Source organism: Ursus maritimus, unplaced genomic scaffold (assembly GCF_017311325.1).
Source record: "Ursus maritimus isolate PB19 unplaced genomic scaffold, ASM1731132v1 scaffold_26, whole genome shotgun sequence".
In the NCBI taxonomy this organism is placed as follows: Eukaryota; Metazoa; Chordata; class Mammalia; order Carnivora; family Ursidae; genus Ursus; species Ursus maritimus.
This window is the reverse complement of record NW_024425119.1, coordinates 28,221,102-28,243,991: the sequence shown is the minus strand read 5'-3', so window position 1 is coordinate 28,243,991 and position 22,890 is coordinate 28,221,102. Positions and strand designations below refer to the sequence as shown.

The 22,890-nt window shown below is 39.2% G+C and overlaps 1 protein-coding gene and 1 pseudogene across 1 annotated transcript in view; both read left to right on the top strand.

Annotated features, from left to right (window-relative positions):
• The window catches only part of DENND5B (DENN domain containing 5B), a 181,963-nt gene that overhangs the window by 48,800 nt on the left and 110,273 nt on the right, over window positions 1–22,890 (top strand). The window lies entirely within an intron of this gene.
• LOC121105443 lies at window positions 11,376–13,823 on the top strand (annotated as a pseudogene).

The window sequence follows — 22,890 nt, the reverse complement described above, 5'->3', positions numbered from 1 at the left end:
GCTTTATTTTTCAAGATGGCTTTGGCCGTCTGGGGCCTTTTGTGGTTCCATTCAAATCTCAGGATTATTTGTTCCAGTTCTCTGAGAAATGCTGTTGGTATTTTGATAGGGATTATATTAAATCAGTAGATCACTTTAATATGGACATTTTAATAATATTTGTTCTTCCAATCCATGAGCATATCTCTTTGTTTTGTCTTCTTTCTTTCATCAAAGTTTTATACTTTTCAGAGTACAGATCTTTCACCTCCTTGGTTAAGTTTATTCCTGGGTATTTTATTGTTTTTGGTTCAATTGTAAATGGGATTGTTTTCTTAATTTCTCTTTCTCCTGCTTCATTATTAGTGTATAGAATTGCAGTGGACTTCTGTACATTGGTTTTGTATCCTGCAACCTTATTAAATTCATTTATCAGTTCTAGTAGATTTTTGGTGGAGTCTTTTGAGTTTTCTATATATAGTATCATGTCATCTGCAAACAGTGGAAGTTTTACTACTTCTGTAACAATCTGGATGCCTTTTATTCCTTTTTCTTGTCTGATTACTATAGCTAAGACTTCCAGTACTCTGTTGAATAAAAGTGGACATCCTTGTCTTGTTCCTGACCTTAGGGGAAAAGCTCTCAGTTTTTCACCATTGAATATGATGTTAGCTGTGGGTTTTTCATATATGGTCTTTATTGTGTGGAGGTATATTCCTTCTAAACCTACTTTGTTGAGGGTTTTTATCATGAGTGGATGTTGTACTTTGTTACATGCTTTTTCTGCATCTATTGAAATGCCCGTATGGTTTTTAATCTTTCTCTTATTGATGCCATGTATCATATTGATTTGTGCATATTGAACCACTCTTGCATCCTGAGAATAAATTCTACTTGATTGTGGTGAATCATTTTTTTAAATGTATGTTGGAGTCAATTTGCTAATACTGTATTGAGGATTTTTGCATCTGTGTTCATCAGAGATATTGGCCTGTAGTTCTCTTTTTTTGTGGTGTCTTTATCTGATTTTGGTATTGGGGTAATGCTGGCCTTATGGATTGAATTTGGAAGCTTTCCTTCGTCTTTTCTTTTTTTGCAATAGTTTGAGAAGAACAGTTTGAGAAGTTTGAGAAGAATAGTTTGAGAAGAACATTCTTTAAATGTTTGGTAGGGGGTGCCTGCGTGGCACAGCGGTTAAGCGTCTGCCTTCGGCTCAGGGCGTGATCCTGGCGTTGTGGGATCGAGCCCCACATCAGGCTCCTCTGCTATGAGCCTGCTTCTTCCTCTCCCACTCCCCCTGCTTGTGTTCCCTCTCTCGCTGGCTGTCTCTCTCTCTGTCAAATGAATAAAATCTTAAAAAAAAAAAAAATGTTTGGTAGAATTTGCCTATGAAGCCGTTTGGTCCTGGACGTTTTTCTTGGGACTTTTCTGATTACTGATGAGTTTCATTGCTGGTAATGGGTCTGTTCAAATTTTCTGTTTCTTCCTGCTTCGGTTTTGGTCAGTTATATGTTTCTAAGAATTTACCCATTTCTGGGGCGCCTGGGTGGCACAGCGGTTAAGCGTCTGCCTTCGGCTCAGGGCGTGATCCCGGCGTTCTGGGATCAAGCCCCACATCAGGCACCTCCGCTATGAGCCTGCTTCTTCCTCTCCCACTCCCCCTGCTTGTGTTCCCTCTCTCGCTGGCTGTCTCTATCTCTGTCAAATAAATAAATAAAATCTTTAAAAAAAAAAAAAAAGAATTTACCCATTTCTTCTAAGTTGTCCAATTTGTTGGCATATAATTTTTCATAATATTCTTTTATAATTATTTGTGTTTCTGTGGTGTTTGTTGTTATTACCCCCTTTCATTTTTTTATTTTGTTTTAGTCCTCTCTCTCTCTCTCTTTTTTTTTTTTCCTCTGATGGGCCTGTCTAAAGGTTTATCAATTTTGTTGATCTTTTCAAACAACCATCTCTGGGTTTCATTGATCTGTCCTATTTTTAGTTTCTTTTTTCTTTCTTTCTTTCTTTTTTCCCTGCTCTGATCTTTATTTCCTTCCCTCTACTACTGGTTTTGCATTTTGTTTGTTCTTCTTTTACTAGGTACTTTAGGTGTAAGGTTACGTTGTTTAAGATTTTTCTTTCTTCTTGAGGTAAGCCTATATTGCTCTAAACTTCTCTCTTAGAACAGCTTTTGTTGCATCCCAAAGATTTTGGACTGTTGTGTTTTCATTTTCATTTATCTTCATGTAATTTTTGATTTCCCCTTTGATTTTCTAGTTGACCCATTTATTGTTCAGTAGCATGTAATTTAACCTCCATATATTTGTGCTCTGTCCAGAGTTCTTCATGTGGTTGATTTCTGGTTTCATAGCATTGTAGTCGGAAAAAATGCATGGTATGACTTCGTTCTTTTTTAATTTGTTGAGACGTGTTTTGTGTCCTAATATGTGATCTGTTGTGGACAGTGTTCCATGTGCACTTGAAAAGAATGTGTATTCCGCTGTTTTAGGTTGGAATGTTCTGAACATATATGTTAAATCCATCTGGTCCAGTGTGTCATTCAAAGCCATTGTTTCCTTGTTGATTTTTCTGTTTGGACCATCTGTATGTTGATGTAAGTAGGGTGTTAAAATCTCCTACTATGATTATATTACTCTCTGTTACTTCCTTTATGTTTGTTATTAACTGCTTTATGTATTTGGGTGTTCCCATGTTGGTGCATAAATATTTACAATTATTATATCTTCTTGTTGGATTGTTCCATATCTGATTGTACAGTGTCCTTCTTTGTCTCCTGCTGCACTTTTTGTTTTGAAGTCTGTTTTGTCCAAAGTAAGTATTGCTTATGAGTTTCTTGTAGGCCGCATACAGATGGCTCTTGTTTTTTTAAATCCACTCTGTCACTCTGTGTCTTTGGTTGGAGCATTTAGTCCATTTTGTTCAAAAAAGTTATTGATAGGTATATATTTATTGCCATTTTGTTGCTTGTTTTATGGTTGTTTTTGTAGTTCTTCCCTGTTCCTTTCTTCCCTTATTCTCTTCTCTCATGATTAGTTGGCTTTCTTTAATGATATACTTGGATTCCTTTCTTTTTATTTTTTGCATATTTAGTAGTGGTCTTTGATTTATTTTTAGCATTAGGTTTGCAAACATCTTCTGCATATAGCAGTCCATAGTAAGTTGATGGCCACTTAAGTTTGAACCTATTCTTTACTCTTCTCTCCCACATTTTAGGTATATGGTGTCATATTTTACATCCTTTATTTTGTGAGTCCCTTGACTGATTTTTATGGATATACTTATTTTTACTGCTTTTTGCTTCCTACTTGTTTTACTCTTACTTTTGGCCTTCCCTTTCCACTCAAAGAGTCCCCTTTAACATTTCTTAAAGGGCTGGTTTATTGGTCATGAATTCCTTTAACTTTTGTTTGTGTGGGAAACTCCCTTATCTCTCCTTCTATTCTGAATGATAGCCTTGCTGGATAGGGTATTCTTGGCTACAGATTTTTCCCTTACAGCACTTTGAATAGATCATGCCACTGTCTTCTGGCCTGCAAAGTTTCTGCTGAAAAACCAGCTGATAGCCTTATGGGGTTTCCCTTGTATGTAATTGCTTTCTTTTCTCTTGTTGCTTTAAAAATTCTCTATCACCATTTTTTTGCGATTTTAATTTCTATGTGTCTTGGTGTGGATCTGCTTGAATTGATTTTGTTGGGAGATCTCTGTACCTTCTGGACCAGGATTTCTGTTTTCTTCCCCAGATTTAGTAAGTGTTCTGCAATTATTTCTTTACATAAATTTTCTGCCCCTTTTTCTGTCTCTTCTCCTTCTAGGATCCCTGTAATATGAACGTTATTATGCTTGATGAAGTCACTGAGTTCCCTGAGTCTATTCTTACTTTGCATAATTTTTTTTCTCTTACCTGCTCAGCTTGATTACTTTCCATTACTCTGTCCTCCAGTTCACTGATTCATTCTTCTGTTTCTTCTAGCATACTGTTCCATCTAGTGTACTTTTAATTTAATTTATTATTTTCTTCATCTCTGCTTGGTTCTTTATTTCTTTTTTAAGGGTCTCAGTATGTGCTCCACTCTTTTCTCAAGTCCAGTGAATATCTTTATGATTATTACTTTAAATTCTCTATCAGTTATATAGTGTATTTCTGTTTGCTTAGGTCTCTTGCTGTGATTTCGTTGTGTTCTTTCATTTGGGATATATTATTCCTGTGTGTCTTCATTTTTTCTACCTCTTTGTGTCTGTTTCTGTATGTTAGGAAAGTTAGCTGTGCCCCCTGCTCTTGAAAGTAATGGCCTTAGGAAGAAGAGGACCTGTGGCCCTGCACTGCAGTATCCCCTGTTTACCACAACCTGGTGCTTAAGGAGTGTCTCCTATGTGTGTTGTGTGAGTGCTGGTATTGTGGCTGAGCCACTTTTTCCTTCAATCCAGTTGTCTGCAGTGGCTCCTCTTGTCTGTTATAGGCAGTGTTTGGTCCTTGTGCTGTTAGTGGGCAAGTCTGGGGCTGCTGTGCACTTGAGTTGAGTCAGACCAGGCATTTGCCAGAGATGGTGATAGCATCAATTGCAGGATAGTTTCCCTGTCTTATCCCCTGAGAAACTTGTGTTTGTGGGTGGGGCCTGCAGTCAGACCAGATGTCTGCCCCCAGTCCACTGCTGGAGCTGTAGTCTGACTGTTTGTGGTTATCTTTGTCTCTCACTGGGGCAGGAGTCACTTTGGAGTGTGGTTGGCCCCTGTCTGGCCTGCTTGCACCCCGCCAGGCCTGTGGTATTGCCCTGTATGGGCTCCATCCAAGAGCATATTAGGGGAGAAGAGGAGAATCCACAAGGTGCAGTGGGGGAGGGTAGTGGGGCTTGTTGTAAGCAAGTTAGGTAGTAAGTGGTACTGAGCTGGTTCCTGCAGGTGGCCTTATGTTTATGCTGGGGACTATGGGCAGGAAATGGCACCTGCCAACTTCTCTGTTCCTGGAGGAGTCTTCCAAGGATCTCTGCCCCTCCAGGACACCTCTGAGATGAGTAAACTACTCTTCTTCCTGTATGCCTCAGGGGCTTTTCAAACTGCTGCTTCTGTGCTGTATCCCCCAGGGCTGTTTGTTATGCTGTGTCTTTAAGGCAGGGACCCAATATCCTTTCACCCTCCAGGCTCTCCCAGAGCTGAAACTGCCAGTTTTTTAAATTCCAGGTTTTAAGTCCCACTGGTTGTAAGAACTCAAAATTCAGCCTCTCTGGTTTTCAGATCCCTATGGGATTTATTTTCCCCAAACAGGATCCCCTATGTGAGGGTCTGTTTTTCTCCCCTCTTCATTCCTTCAGCTCACTCCCTGCCACAGATAGCCCTGCAGGTCCCTTTCGCTCCCAACTGACTGCGTTTCCACCCTACCTACACTCTTCAATGTGGCCTCTCCTCTGCATTTAGTTATGGAGTCTGTTATGCAGTCTTCAGGTCATTTTCTGGGTTATTTACACTGATATGAGTGTTATCTAGTTGTATCTGTGGGACAAGGTGAGCTTAGGGTCCTCCGGCTCCACCATCTTCCAGTAATGATAATTTTAATTTATAATTTCAGTATAATTATAATGATAAATCTTAAATTCTTACTAAATGATCTTTATACTAGCATAAAACTATTCTAGAATTTGTACAAACAAGATAAAAATCTTCACACAAAGTCAGTAGCAATCCCATGTTCATTCAGCTATCCCATATCCTTAATTATTTATTTACTTATTAGCAAATGGTCCTTGAATTTGTATCATACTAGGCACTGTGTAGGCCCTGGAGATTCAGTAGTGAACAGGATACAGCTCTTATCCTCATAGAGCTAAAGGCTTTTCCAGAAGAAATGCCTGTAAACTTAGAACTGAAGGGTGGCCAAGAATTGTTGTGATGCAGGGGTGGGTTGTGGGGGCAATACTGGAGGAAATACTAGTAGCAGAACAGCATAAGTAAAAGTTGGCTAATTTGAGAGGATACTGTACATATGGTGAGCCCCTAGTAATTTCTGCGAGGCTGGAGTGCAGAATACAAAGGATATAGAAAATCTTGTGGGAAGGGTTAAGACATAAGCAGTCAGGTTGTGAAAATTTTTGAAGCTGTGTTAAGGAATTTGAGATTTATGCTTAGGATGATGAAGCACCATTGAAAAATTTTGAAAGAGAGTAACATCACATTTGTATTTAGAAAGATTTCTTGGCAGCATTATGGACTAAGAGTTGGTAGGAAGTAAGCTTGGGGGCAATTAGAACAGTGATGCATATAATAATTCACATGAGAGATGAAAATGAATCAGACTACAGCAGTGGCAGTGGGGGTGAGGAGAGTTAGATTTAAGAAAAATAGGAGGTTAAATCCCTAGGATGAAGTATTTGATTAGATGCGGGGAATAAGAGGAAAAGAGGATTCAAGGATGATCAGCTATCTGGCTTGAGCCAGTGGGTCAGTGGTTATTACTCACTGAGCTAGAGAAGTTGCCAGGTAGGGCTTTGGAAGTGATTCCCTCTTTGTTCTATAAGAACTCTTGTGAGTCCAAGAATTAGACCATTTTTACTATCATTTACTTAAAAGTGGGAAGAAAGTGAACATATCATTCTCAAGATGTCCATATCCCCGGCTACCCAGAGACTTCAAAAAAATAGTTAAGATTCATTGTTAGAGTTCATTGGTTTATTTGTTAAAGTAGAGAGAATCCTGTTTTCTGTAGGCAGTGTATAATTTTGTCTAGTTACATATGTAAATTCATTATGTATAACGCTTTATAGTCAATCTAGTCTTGTGTTAAATGACTCACAAAGTAGCCATAATGATGACAGAGCCATCGTTGTCAAGGATGACAACATAAATGTAAAATCTAACTAAATTAATACATGTTAAAAGAAAACATTTAACTCTAATTTATTGCCAGTGGGAATACAAAATGGTACAGCCACTTTGGAAGACAGTTTGACAGTTTCTTAAAAGTAAACACACTTTACCATATGATACAGAAATCATACTCCTTGGTATTTACCCAGAGGAGTTGAAAACCTATACTATATAAAAACCTCATGTTTAAAGCAGCTGTATTCATAATTGCCCAAACTTGGAAGCTTGGAAGGGTTGTTTCCAAGATACCCTTCAGCAGGTGAACGGATAAATAGACTATGGGATATCCATACAGTGGAATACTAGTCAGTGTAGAGAAATGAGCTACCAAGACATGAAAAGACATGGAGTAACCTTTAATACATATTACTAAGTGAAAGAAGCCAATCTGGAAAGGCTATATATTGTATTGTATTGTATTGTATTGTATTATTATAATATGTTATATTATATGATTCCAACTATATGCCTTTATGGAAAAGGCAGAAGGATGGAGACAGCAAAAAGTAAGTGGTTGCCTTAGGCTGGGGGGGGAGAAAGGGATGAACAGGCAGAGCACAGAGGATTTTTAGGACAGAGAAACTCTTCTATACCATACTATAAATGATAGATACATGTCATTGCAAATTTGTTAAAACCCTGAGAATGTATATCACCAAGAGTGAACCCTAGTATAAATTGTGGACTTTGGGTAATGATGTGCGAATCTTCTTTTATTCAGAGTTACCTTTTATTCAGAGACACACAGATACACATATACAAAATTTTTTCTTCGCTTTTACAATATTTGTTGAAAATGTTGCTTATATCATTTCACATTAGTAACTACAGGGCATTTCTTCCTACTACAAATCAGTACTTATTAATAGATTCATGTTACTGAAGGGTTTGGGTGGGTTTTTTTTTTTTTTTTTTTAATGAAAAATTGTTGCAAGCAAATGGAGAACTAACTCTGCAAGTCTAGAATGCTGTTAGGCATGCTGGTGTCATGCTTACTTTTCCTAACATTTGAAGGAGGATTTTGAAAAGAGCCTTGATGATTTGTACAGCCACTGTGAAAAAACAGTGTGGAGGTTCCTCAAAAATAGAAATACTATTTGTTTGGGTTATTTTTTTTAAAGATTTTATTTATTTTTGTGTGAGAGAGAAAGCGTGAACATGAGGTGGGGGGGGGGGCAGAGGGAGAAGCAGATTCCCTGGTGAGCAGGGAGCCTGATGCAGGACTCAGTCCCAGGACCTTGGATCAAGACTGAGCCACTCAGGCACCCTAGAAATACCGTTTGATCTAGTAATTTCACTACTGGGTATTTACCTAAAGAAAACAAAAACACTAATTCAGAAAGATATATGTATGCCTATGTTTATTGTAGCATTACTTAATGTAGCCAAGATAATGGAAGCAATCTAGGTGTCTGTCAATAGACAAATGGATAAGGAAGGTGTGGTGTGTATGTATGATGGAATATTACACAACTATAAAAAAGAATGAGATTATGTCATTTGCAACAATAAGGATGGACCCAGAGGGTATTAAGTTAAATGAAATAAGTCAGACATACAAGGAGTTCAAGTCAGAATATATTGAGTTTTAAAGGCTTGTGGTAAAGATTTCTCATAGGCACTTGAAAATGTTAACCTGGAGAGAAGGATGATTAGACTAGAGATACATATTTGGAAGTCATTAATATAGGTGGTAGTATGAGCTGTGGAGAATAGTATGTAGAGGAAGAAAAAATGAGCAAAGATAGAACCCAGTGGAGCATAAATATATGGGGAGCAGCAGAAGAGAAACCCATAGAGGTAACTGATAGTAAGTTCCCTTACTAACTGCGCAGTCCATAAGAATTGGTAGAGAAGAGAGAATACCAACTTGGATATGAGCAGCTGAACTTTCCAACCCAAATATTTTTGGGGATCTCACCAGTCATTGCTGCTCTACTATGCTGGTCTTACGGAGTACAGCTTTCTCTTTACTGCACTCGTCTCTCATTTCTTACAGCTGAAACAGTAAGACTTTACAAAATACTTGGAGATGATAGAAGAAAATCATAAATGGAAAGTGACATAACCAGTTTAGGAAAATATCTTTGTGACTGCTCTCACTGCTCATAGAGCCAGTTGACCCTTTGGGGCCCTTTACAGAGGGTTGCCTCCTTGCTGAAGTAGATTTGCTTCCATATGGCAGAAATTGCTTTTTTCCCCCAAAAGTGAGGAGAGTCATTAGGCACATCTGGACTGTTTGTGGTTTAGGCTCAAAGGAATGAGAGAGAAAAGTTTCTTCTTCTTACCAGTTTAAGTTTGATCTTTCATGGTTTCTTTTCATGTCGTGAGGTGTTTTTTCCCAAGCTGATGAATAATGGCAGTGCCCACCTCCTTCAAGTAAGACAGTACCTTTACTTACAAGGGTATGACCTTGGCTTGTGGAACCACACAAGTAACCATCTCAGAATATATTTGTCCAACAAAGGAATAAGATAAATACATACTACAGCAGAAAGACTCTTGCAATAATGATTGAAATGAGAGAACTTAGATTGATGTCACAGAACCCAGGGAGCAAGGAGATTCAAGTGTCACATGCTATAGAAAGCCCAAGTAGAGTGAGAGATGAAAATGGTGTTTAGATTTTTAAATTAAATTTGAAAGTTGGGGCTCCTGGGTGGGTCAATCTGTTAAGCATCTGCTTTTGGCTCAGGTCATGATCCTAGGGTCCTGGAATCAAGCCCAGGTTGGGCTCCCTGCTCAGCGGGGAGTCTGTTTCTCCCTCTCCTCTGCCCTTCCCCACCAGTTGTGCGCTCACTCTCTTTCAAATAAATAAATAAACTCATATAAAAAAAATTTTTTAAAGGATTTAAACTTGAGAGTCACTGACATATAGGACATACAGACATAGACATATCTGGTCTTCCTATACAAATGAACTCCTGGGTAATGAAATAGAATGCTAGACATGATATGCTTTCTGATGGAAATATACAGCCACACCCATGAAGCAGTCTTGGCAAACAAAATTAAACCTGAATTTGATCTAGCCTCTAGGATCAGTGCTATCCAATAGAACTTTCTGCGATGATGGAAATGTCTGTACTCTCCTGTCCAATATGATAGCTACTAGAAGTGTATGGTATGCGGCTGAGAACTGAATTTTAAACTTTATTTCTTTTTAAGTAGTTTAAATTTAAATAGACACGTTAGTGGCTACTGTATTGAACAGCGCAAGTCTGTATTACCAGTTAGAAGACAGAGCATGTTAAACCATAGTATGGGGATCCATACTGTGGATGGCAAAATCCAGACTGTGGAAAACTATCAAGTTCTTCAACAAAGAAACACCAAGGTGGGGAAAACGAGACATGGAGGAGAAGCCCTAAGATTGAAAGAGATATAAAAGACATATCAACAAATCACAATATATGGATTTTAGTCAGATCCTCATGCAAACTGTTAAAGAAAATAATAACATTTATGAGATAATTGGAAATTTGAGTAATGGTTGAATGTTTAATATTAGAAAATTATTTTTTAGTTATAATGGTATTGTGGTTGTCTTACAAAAGGAGGGGAGTGAGTCGTTATCTTTTAGACACATTGAAACATTTACTTTCTGTCCTCTGAAGCTATGCTTACACTTACTAAACTTAACATTAATAACCTCTTATCTTTTCGCATTAGTGGCTTTTAAAAAAACTTTTTATGTGGAGATTTCGAACACGTACAGAAGTAGATAGAGTGCTGTAGTGAATCTTCATATATCCGTTATCCAGCTTCAAAAATTATCAGTTGTTTTTTCCGCTCCCTACCCCCCCATATTATTTTTTAATCCCAGATGTCATATGATTTTTTAAAAAATATTTCAGTATATATCTCTAAAAAGCAAAGCCTCCTTGTTTTTACATTACCCCGAAACAATTCTCAAACCCCCAAATTTTAAATAATTCTTTAATTTTATTAGCTTTTTACTTAATTTTGAATTCCCACTTAAGACATTTATAGTTTACATCTAAATAAATAAACATGACAATTCTGTGTGTAAACAGAGTTACACAATACATTTTACATTCACCAAGTGACAACGTAAAAGCATTGAGTTACTAAATGTGAAAAGAGGGATTGCGTAGAGTGCTCTGTGAAACATGTGAATTTAGCCAAAAGTAAAGTAAGATAACATGAAACTTGTCAAGTTGATAAATCTCTCTGTAAAGATATTTGGAATGTAACAGGAATGTAACTTTTTGAAAAAAAAAAAATAAGGTATGGAAGGGGTACCTCGATGGCTCAGTCGGTTAAGCATCCGCCTTTGGCTCAGGTCATGATCCCAGAGTCCTGCAGTTCCCACATCGGGCTCTCTGCTTAGCGGGCAGCCTGCTTCTCCCTCTCCCTCTGCCTGCTGCACTGCCTGCTTGTGCTCTCTCTCTGTCAAATAAACTCTTTAAAAAAAAAAAAAAAAGGTATGGGAGTGGAAACTACTGTAAGGCCTTCTATAAAGCTCTTTAGTTGAGACAACTTGAGTCATAGAGTTTGTGTGCAATTGGATAATGAAGATCCAGTGTAGGCAAGAAAATGAGGTAAAGTGAAAAACTGCCCGAGTAATATTTACTTTGAGTGTTCTGGAAGAACATAGTGAAAAGAGACTTCCTAGGGATAGGAAATATTTTTTTCTTTAAAAGATTTCAAACCATCCAAAATAAAAAGTTCTGAGAAATACAAGAATTCCATAGAACTACGTACTTAGCTCTTGTCTCCTCCTTCTGGGATGGATGAGATACATGCAGTCTTTCCACATGTGGGCAGCGTAGGGTAAATTTTTGTGACAGTTGAACCTGTTTTGCAACTACATTTGTACACAGAACTTACAAAGTCAGCAGGTAATCTCTGAAAATATACTTGGCATCTGTTCTCTAAAGATCACAACAAAAATGCTGAGAACTGTATCTCCCATTACCCTTCTAGGTTGAGATTTGAGAAATTACATGTAGAGGTAGGCTGGTAGAGTGGAGGGAAAAGGAAAAGTCATAATATGAGGCAGCCGCTGAAAATACTTTTAGTGGAAGGAACAAATACTTCACAAAATATTGTTATAAAGCGGTTTAAAAATTTATTTATAAACTAGTATTAGCAACCTCACCTTATTTCTGAATGTTTAGGTAGAAAGTAAAAGTAGGTTAACCTCTGAGGGCCCCTAAAAGCAATGACACCCTGGTAGAAATGAATACACCTGGCACCCAGAATTTGGTTTCTAAAACCACTCTCCAATTAAAGGATTGAGGGATCTCTGGAGAAATGGTTGATTCTAGAAATGGGGCAGGAACTATATAGGATGAACCTAGAGCATCTTATAGTGCTGGAAAGTAAGAAAGTGCTAAATACAAAAACAACACACAGATAGGGGTAGTCAAAGGGGCACAAGAGCCAGACGAAAGAGTTCCCAGCTGTTAAAAGTGGAATGATTTGAGCAACAAAATAAAAGTATATTGGATTATGACCCAAAATATAAAATAAATATCCATAAGTCCATAATGATATAAGTTGTTAAATAGCATAGTAAATGGGGGAAGAGAGTCAAACCTTCCTTTCAGAAGAATTCCAAATAATTTATGTAGATACTCCACCCCAGCTCCTTTTTTAAGTGTGAACGGGGATAGTGATTTCCTTCAAAAATTACAGTTTGGAAAAGGGGAGAAAAGGAGGAACTTTACAATGGAGAAACCTGACAGGTGCTAGCTCAGCCAGGTGATCAAGGTGAACATCAACAGTGAAAAGTCATGTTGATAGTACGTAGCTTGATAGGATGTGATGAAAACGAGCATTTTACCTCTATGATCTTCCTCCCCCAAGCCCATAACCCCAGCCTAATCCTTAGAAAAACATCAGACAAATCTCATTTGAGGGACTTTCTATAAAATAGCTGACCAGTACTCTTTAAAACTGTCAGTGTCCTCTTTTTCGTGGCACCTCGGAGTGGCAGGCTGCTTTAGGATGAAGCTACTGGCCGCCAGAAACTTATTGAAGTGGACATTGAATGCAAACTTCATACCTTTTATGAGAAACATACGGCCACAGAAGTTGCTGCTGATGCTCTGGGTGAAGAATTGGAAGGGTTACGTGGCCCACATCAGTGGTGGTGATGACAAACAAGGCTTCCCCATGAAACAGGGTGTCTTGATCCATGGCCATGTCCACTGCTGCTGAATAAGGGGCATTCCTGCTACAGACCAAAGAGGACTAGAGAAAGAAAGCCACAAATCTGTTTGGGGTTGCATTGTGGATGCCAGTCTCAGTGTTCTCAACTTGATCATTGTAAAAAAAAAAAAAAAAAGCGGGGGGAGGGGGGAGAAGGATATTCCTGAACTCTCTGATACTACTGTGCCTTGTCACCTGGGGCCCAGAAGAGCTAGCAGAATCTGCAAACTTTTCTAAAGAAGATGATGTCTACCAGTATGTTGTGAGAAAGTCTCTAAACAAAGAAGGAAAGAAACCTAGAACCAAAGCCCCCAAGATTCGGTGTCTTGTTACTCCACATGTCCTCCAACACAAATGTCAGCATATTGCTCTGAAGAAACAGTGTACTAAGAAAAATAAGGAAGAGGCTGCAGAATATGCTAAACTTTTGGCCAAGAGAATGAAGGAGGCCTAACAAAAATGCCAGGAACAGATGGCCAAGAGATGGAGGCTGTCGTCTCTGAGAGCTTCTACCTCCAAGTGAGTCCAGTCAAAAATGAGATTTTCTAAAAGTAAGAAATAAATAAGATCAGATATCAGAAAACAAAACCAAAAACTGTCAGTGTCATCTAAAACAAGGAAAGTCAGAGAAACTGTCACAGCCAAAAAGAGCTTAGGAAGACATCATGGCTAAATGTAATGTGTTTTTTTTTTTTTTTAAGATTTATTTATTTGACAGCCAGCGAGAGAGGGAACACAAGCAGGGGGAGTGGGAGAGGAAGAAGCAGGCTCATAGCGGAGGAGCCTGATGTGGGGCTCAATGCCATAATGCCGGGATCACGCCCTGAGCCGAAGGCAGACGCTTAACCACTGTGCCACCCAGGCGCCCCGTAATGTGGTATTTTGGATGGGATTCTGGAACGAAGAAATGCCCTGAGGTAAAAACTCAGGAAATCTGACTAAAGTATATACTTCAGTTAATAATACTATGTAAATGCTGTACATTAATTGTAACAGATGTATTATTCTGTTTAAGTAGGCTCCATGCCCAGCGTAGAGCCCAACTGGGCTTGAACTTGTGACCCTGAGATCAAGACCTGAGCAGAGATCAAGAGTCAGACACTTAACTGACTGAGCCATCTAGGCACCCCACAAATGTACTATTCTAATGTGATATGTTACAAATAGGGAAACTGCTTGGTGGGGATATAGAAACACTCTGTACTATCTTCCCAGTTTTTCTGTAAGTCAAAACCATTCTAAAAACTAAAGTTTACTTTTAAAAAAGTTAGTCATGAAATCTAACATTCAAAGCAAAGGATAATAAAATAATAAAAATAAAGTGATACCACAAGTAGACAGATATACAATAATATTTTTATGTTCTTTTCTTTGAAATAAAGTAGGTATTTTAATTTACAAGTAACAAATTGAAAAAAATGAAATGTTCTAAAAAAATTGGGCTGATTTTGTTTCTTAAATTATGTTACAGTTTTTATAGTTTATAAAGTATAGTAATATAAAATTTTAAAATAAATCATTTTCACAGGTACCAATACTTTAAGCAAGTCTTACAAACTCTGGAATATATAATTCAAACCAAAGAGTACAATTTCCATTCATTTGTCCGTTTATGTAACAAACTTTATTGAACATGTGTAAAGATGTATGGATGAAGAATATGTTGAAAAGCTTATAATCTAAAGGAGGAGATAGTAAATTTAACAGTTTTAATGTAATATGGTAAGTGGATAACAGTATGTATAGTAATTATGAGAACACAGTTCCAAAAAACCTGACAGTACTATTTCCTTTTTAAAAAATGTGGAGGGGAGGGGCGCCTGGGTGGCTCAGTCATTAAACGTCTGCCTTTGGCTCAGGGTGTGATCCCAGCGTTCTGGGATCGAGCCCCGCGTCAGACTCCTCCACTGGGAGCCTGCTTCTTCCTCTCCCACTCCCGCTGCTTGTGTTCCCTCTTTCGCTCTCTCTCTCTCTCTCTCTCTCTGTCAAATAAATAAATAAAATCTTAAAAAAAAAAATGTGGAGGGGAGAGCATTATATTCACACATATGTGCTAACCAAGAAAAGGAGAAGTGCTTTGTCCTGAAATTTACCATCAAGGAATATTTTTATTTTAACACATCAGCTAATATTTAGTATAATGTTTGTACAACAGTGGTTCATTAATCTCATGGAATTTTAAAATGTTGGGCCATAAAAATTATCTGTTCTTATTTGTAGATTTTAAGTTGTGTTATGGAAGAAACTCCTCACTTTTCCTATACATGTCAAGAAAGCCCCCCTACTCCCCACCAAAAAAAGAGGTTTCCCAAACAAAGTTTCTTCTAGGAAGAATCTTAAAGATCTGTAGGAGCCTAGCAGGCCAAAAAGGAAGGAGGTGTGTAGTAGGCAGAATTCTAAAAATGTCCCCCCAAGATTCCTGTCTCCTGTTCATTTAGTCAAACCAATGTAGGTACTGCTGTGAAGGAGATTCACAGATGTAATTAAAGTTACTGATTAGCTGACCATGAACTAGAGTAGCTTGGATTATCCAGGTTTCCCAATGTAATCACATGAATCCTGAAAAGAGAAGCTCAGATTTGGCAGAAGGGCACTCAGAGGATTCCAAGGATGAGAAGAGTTCATTGTGCTGTTGCTGGTTCTGAGACGTAGGGGCTACATGGAGGGACCAGAGAGCGGCCTTAGGTGCAAAGGGCAGCCCTACTGACAGCCAGCAAGGGAGTAGGGACCTTAGCCCTCTAACTGCAAGGAACTGAATTCTGCCAACAGCCCAGGTGAACTTGGAAGGGCTTCTTCCCCAGAACCTCCAGAAAGGAAGGAAGCCCTAACAACAGGATGATTTCAGTACTGTGAAACCTGGAACAAAGGAACCAGCAGAGCCACTCAATGCCCAGACTTCTGACCCACAGAAACTATGAGATAATAAATGTGGGTGTTTTTTAAAGTTGCCAAGTTTGTCAGGATTTATTAAGGGAACAGTAGAAAACTATTATTTCTTTTGAAAGGGGGGGGCGCCTGTGTAGCAAAGTTGGTTGAGCATCCGACTCTTGGCTCAGGTCATGATCTTGGGGTCATGAGATCAAGCTCCGGGTCAGGCTCCATGCTCAGCTTAGGATTCTCTCTCCCTCTCCCCCTCCCACTCATGTGCTCACACACGCACTCTCTCTCGCACGCGCACGCAAATAAATAAATCTGTAAAAAAGAAAACTTTTTTTTTTTTTTTTGAGGGAGGAAGACATTCCAGATATAGGAAGCCTTTCGAAGACCCATAGAGCAGGGTACTTAAAAGGGAACTGCGAGTCATCTGGCATGGCCCAAGTACAGGGTGTGTAGGAGTAGGGGAGTCTCCAAAATTGGAGCTGGAAATGTAGGGCTAGATCGTGGTGTGGTCCTCAAGTGCTGTTTAAGGAATCTGGACTCTGACAGGGGACTAAATTTACAAGATTGGTATCTTAGTTCACTTTGATTTCCTGAGGAGATAAGATTAATTCCCTTGTCTCTTTCAAATTTTTGCTCAGACATCGCTTTCACAATGAAACACCCACTCTGACCTCCCTATGTAATATTGTAGCCTATGCCCTGTACTGCTGGCCTTCCTCACTCTATTCTTATTTTTTAACTTTCCATTGCACTTTTTATCTTCGAACACATTATATAATTTATATTAATTATTTGTCTTCTCCGAGGTAAACTCCGTGAAGGCAAGGATTTTTTGCCTTTTTGTTCCACTGTTTGTTCCAGTTATTTATTGTTGCATACCAAATTACCTCAAAATTATCAGGTTAAAACACGGTCATTTATTTAGCTCACAGTTCTGCAGTTTGGGCACAGTGTGGTGAGACCCATTTGTCTCTGCTTCGTTGACATCAGATGAGTGGTTTGACAGGATCCGGAAGACCAACTTCCAAGTGGCTCACTCCCTCGCTGGCAAGCTATATTGCTTACTATTGGCTGGGACCTCAGTCTGGCCTATGGTCTAGGACCCTCTGTTTCTGTCCTTATGGGCTCTCCAGAGGCTGCGTGGGCTTTCTGGCAGCACTGTAGCTACACGGTAAGGGCCCGTGTTCCAAGAGAATAAGGTGGAAATGCGTGGCACTTTTCACGACTGAGCCATGGAAGCCACGGCCTCACTTCTGTATTCTTTCATTTGAGACAGTCACAAGGCCCGCAGGTTTAAGGACCGGGGACAGGGACTCTGCTTTCTGATGGAGTTTCAAAAGCTCATCTCGGACAAGAGATACTGTGGTGGCTATTTTTGAAGAATACAATCTGCTATTCTGTTATATCTCAAGAGCCTAGAATAGTGCCTTGGCTCATAGAGCTTCAAAAATACTTGTTGAGTGAAAGAAAAAGAGAGGGGCAGAGAGAAAAGAGACAATGAGATATGAATTAGAAGGGGAGTTTAATGTACAGTGTATGGCAGGGAAACAAGTTAGGAAGCTGTAGCGATATTCTGAGTCTGGCTTGAGGCTCAGTTAACAGTGTAGCAGTGAAAATAGAAAGGAAAAGCTGATTTTTTTTTTAATTTTATTTATTTATTTGACAGAGATAGAGACAGCCAGTGAGAGAGGGAACACAAGCAGGGGGAGTGGGAGAGGAAGAAGCAGGCTCCTAGCGGAGGAGCCTGATGTGGGGCTCGATCCCATCACGCCCTGCGCCGAAGGCAGACGCTTAACCGCTGTGCCACCCAGGCGCCCCAAGGAAAAGCTGATTTGAAGGGATATTAAGGAGGTATAAATAGCAAAATTTAGTGACTATTTGAACATGGAAGGAAAGGAAATGGATTCAGGTGAGGAAGGGGAGAAATCTAGAATCTAAATGTAGAAATCTAGAATGACTCCTAATCAGTCAGTCAGTCATATACTGGCTAAGTACCAGATAGTACTCTGAGTGTTAGAGTAAAAACAGTAAATATGAATCCCTTTTGATAGGATCACTTTTAGTGTTAACCCTTCTTCAGGAATGAGTAAGTAGATAGCAGTACTTAGTAACTACGTGAATTGTGGCACTGCTAATAGAGGAAAGGCTTTGTGGAGAAGGTGAGTTCAGTTTTGCGAGTGTTAAGTCAAGGCTGCTGGTAACTGAAACAGCTGAGCGCAGATTCTTGGTGGGTAGTAGGAATCGTGATTTGAAACTCAGGGCTTGAGGGGGCGGCCTGGGTGGCTCATTTGGTTAAGTGACTGCTTTTGGCTCAGGTCAGGATCCCAGGGTCCTGGGATCCAGCCTGGCATCAGGCTCCCTGCTCCTGCAGGAGCCTGCTTCTCTCTCTCCCTCTGCCGGCCGCACCCCCTGCTCATGCTCTCTCTCCCTCTCTCTATGTCAAATAAATAAATAAAATCTGTTTAAAAATTTTTTTTAAGAAACAAAACCCTCAGGGCTTGAGATCATCTTGCAGTTTTTCTTCTGTTTGTCTGATGGAGGGAGGAAGGAAGACTTTGTTTTTCCTATAAGGAAGAGAAAAATTCTACTCCCATTTTTATCCTTGGTTTTTTGTTTTCTGTTAATTTTGAAAACTTCAGAAAGTGGTTAAAATGTACCCCCCCACCATAGGTGGCTTGACTCTTTTCTTAACTTTTTAAAATATGCTAGGCAGTAGATCTGGGAATCACAGCCTCTTGTGAAACTGGGAGGTTCCTCGTCATCTGACAGGTTGCGTTGTCTTCTTCGTAGGATACGTGGACCATGATTTTATAGGTCTGTGCTGTCCCCCAATACCCTTTTAAGAGCTGGAGTCCATGCAGTCCATTTTAAAGCCTGAATGTTCTAGCTAACACTCAGCATATTAGGGGAGGGCCTTGAGGGCCTTTCGATTGAAGTATGTACTGATGAAAAGACTTCGAGGCCACTTTTGCTTAGCAACAGTTACATCAGCTGCACAAAACCTCAGGCGATTATTGGAATAATAATACTTCTGTTTGATTCCTACAGGAAGATTTTCTTTCTCAGTGAATCTTAACATTTTTTTGCCCTATTTTGCTCATATTATTATAATTTCATCGACCGTGAGGCAGGGGATCATTAGTAAAACACGTGTATCCTTTGTCCTGCCTTGTAATCTATATCTTTTCTTTAGAGAACTTTGTTGATTTCTTATGCAGGTTTTCTGTTTTATTTTGTTGAAGAGGGTAAGAGGAAGAAAGTGGTGTTCTTGTATATGTTCCTTGGTATCCCTGTGTAAACTGAGTTACTTTTTTCTGACTCCTTATAAATTTTTTTTTTTTTTTTTTTTGGTGAGAGTATTGGCAGCAAAAAGTAATGAATGGAAATGAAGGGAAAAGTATGTGTTAGCTCGGAGCAAATAACTGCTTCTTTGAGTCATACAGCAGAACTGTTTCAGTTTAAATCATCTTCGAACTCTAGCCCTATAGTGTTACTTGTCAGCTATAAATATTTTAATGGCAAGTGCGTTTCTTTTGTTCCTGAAGGCAAAGGGTGGCCCTCTTGATGTCATTTTAGCAGAGAATAAGTTCTTTAGCAATAGGGAAGATTTGTTTTATACTTATAACATGCAGCATCAAATAATATCATTAATATGCTTTCCCAGAAGTACATTGCATAGATGACGCTCATATAAGATAGATCTCTATAGTACTAATGTGTTTTAATGTAATCTGTATTTTATGTGTGAGGAAACCTTTACTCAAAGAAAGCATGATTTGCCTAAGCTCCTAGAACCCAGGATATTCAACTAGAACTAGAACTTTGTTTTCTTAGCTATGCTTATTATTTGAAAATCACTGTTTTATTTTTCAGAATAATAAAAATCATTTACTAAACACTGGTAGACACAGGGTACTTACTTGATTATTAACCTAAAAATTAGGGACCCTTTCCTCTTAGAGAGTTTTATAATATCAGTTATAATACGTCAATGACTTTTTAAAGTTTTTTTTCTTGTCTTACATTTTATCAGAAAGGGGATAGTATTAAAGCACGGCTTAGAAGCAAAGTGCTTTGTTTACTCTTCATTATCAGAGGACTATAGATCTTGAATTCATTGCTAAGGTTATTTTTGCAAGTAAATAATCTGCTGTTGTGTTCTGTGCTTGGTGGTAGAATGCACAGTGCCTAATAAGAATTTGTCTGGTCTCTGTCCCAGCTTCCTGGCACAGAACTTCTAGAACCCTGGTAATTTCTTAAGTAATTGGAGTGTTATCCTAATAAAGTAATGATGAGCCCCTAGATAGCTTCAGGATAGGGGCTGGTTACCAGAGGACTTGCGCCAACCGGGCCTCTGGGTAAGCGAGGAGGTTAGAGATTTGAGTTCAGTCAAATGGTCATTGATCAGATCAGTCCTGTGTACGTAGTGAAGCCCATTAAAAATTCTAGATACCAGGGGCGCCTGGGTGATGCGGTCAGTTAAGCGTCCGACTTCCGGTTCTGGCTCACGTCGTGATCTCAGAGTCATGAGATGGAGCCCTGAGTCAGGCTCTGCACTGACTGCTTGGGACTCTTTCTCTCCCTCTCCCCTCCCCCCCTAAAATAAATAAATAAATCTTAAAACAAACAAACAAAAACAAAACAGCTCTAGATACCAAAGGTTAATGGAGCTTCTTGCCTGATAAACCCATTGTATGTATGTGTGGTGGTGGCAAGTGACATACCCTGATTCCACAGGAGAGGATGGAAGCACTGCATTCATTCTCTCCCAGACCTCACCGTCTGTGTATCTTCATTTGTTTGGTTCTTCTGATTTGTAGCTCTTGTAATAGAACTGCAATCACAAGTAATAGTGCTTTCCTGAGCTCCATGCATTGTTCTAGCGAATTATCAAACTGATAGTCATAGAGACTCCCCAAAGTATAGCCAGTCTGTCAGAAGGGTGCTGCGCTGGGGGTCTCTGAAGTCAGGGCAGTCCTCTTGGGGTCCATGCCCTTTAACAGGTGATGTCTGTGCCAACTGCAGGTGATTAGTGACAGAATTAAGTGACGTCCAGTTGGGGTTGAAGCAGAATAACTGTGTTGTGTACTCTTGGTTTCCAGTGAATAAACTTCGGTAATTGAAGTGTATTTTAGTGTTAGCTAAATACAGTATGGCTGTTGAGTTTTGTTGTGATCAAGAATGAATATTGTGAATTTCTTAGAAATTAAAAATTTACTAGATTGATGTTGATGTACTTTTATTAATATCTTAAAACAAGCTTTTAAGATTCCCAGGATTCACGGTTTTTATTGATGATGATTCCTCAGTAGGGTAATGAATTTTCAGAGATCCCAGCTTCTTTTACTTGATTGCCTTTATGACCAGCCACTTAGACCTACAAGATTGCTGACTGGATTTAGAAGTTGTGTTTTTAGAAAGCCTAACAGTCTTGTCATGGGTTAAAGCCTATAGCCTTGATTAGTAGCTTAGTAGTGGGTATACGGCTTCTTCTGTGAAGGGTAGAAAGCATCCATAAAAAATGGGCAAATTCTGTCCCATATGTAAAGAACTGCATTTATTATGTATAGAAGCACAGTAAAAAGCAATCTAGAAAGTTACCAAGGAATAGAAGGCACAGTATAGTTAGGGACTGGTATCATGGTGAGAAGGTCAATGCTAACACAAATAAAAAAGTTAGGGTAATCCAGAAACACATAAATAGCTAACTGCTCTAACAATCACCCAAATTATCAGTGGCCTGTGACAGTAAAAGTTTCTCATCTACTGTTTAACGTAGGCCAGGGTGGGAGGGCTCTATTTTGCAGAGACATTACGTGACCCAAGTTGTCTTCTGTTGTGTGACCTTCCCATCTTTTTAAGGTCCCATTTCCATTTGCATTTAGCTGATGAATGGCAGAGGACAGATAGGTACGTGGCTTAGCCTGGAAGTGACACACGTCACTTCTCATATTTCATTGGCAAGAACTAGTGATTTGGTCCCCACCCAGATGCAGTAATATTGGGAAGAAAAGAACATGGATGTTGGTAAGCACCTGTCTGTCACAGATCCAGAATCAGTAAGAGCTGGACTGTGGTGCTAACATAATTGACGTGGCTTATCAAAGTGAGAATGGTTTGGGACTATTTCTAGGAGTACCAGAGGGGGGAAAATGTGATGGAGAGAATGTAGTTTCTAGGGGGTTCAGTGTTAAGCATACAGCTTTATAAGGATAAACTGTGTGTTAGGGATAGGAAGAATGGTACCTGGGGAGTACAGTCTCTATCAGCCATGATAGCATACAGAATGGGCAAAGTCAGTTCTCTGTGGAAGCACTGGAGGCAAGATAGAATGAGTGATCCTCAGAGGGACTGGACTGCACTAATCCTACCCACAGCCTCAGTCACTGTGCCCGGTACAGTGTAGGCATTCTGGACACATTATTTGAATGAGAATACCTTTTTTCTTTAAAAAAAAAAACAAAACAAAAACCTTTCCCTTCCTTACTCTCCTCCAATATAATCCGTTTCTCATCTTTCCAGCAAAACTCTGTAGAAGGGTTATTTATACTCTCTGTCTCTACTTCCTGTCTTTGCATTCTTTCTTGGAACAACTCCAGATAGCTTTTCACCTCCGCCACTCCATAGAAATCTCTTCAAGGTCACTAGCAACTTCCATGTTGTCAACTCTCTCCTTGTTAGAAACATTTTCTTTACTTGGCTTTCACGCTGCCCATGCTTCTGGTCTTTCTCTTTCTTCACTGGTTGCATTTTTCATTTACCTTTTTGCCTTCTTTCTCTTCCTAACCTCTTAATGTTTGTACTTGAGCCTCCCAGGAACCTGACCCCTGCCTTTCTCTCTTCATCTACATTCATTTCCTCGGTGATCTTATCCAGCCCTGTGATGTTAAATGCCATCTGTTTGATGCCGAATTTTCTAAATTTTCCCTGAATTTTATTTTTTAAGGTGATGTATTCCTTTTTTATTTTTTTAAGATTTTATTTATGTAT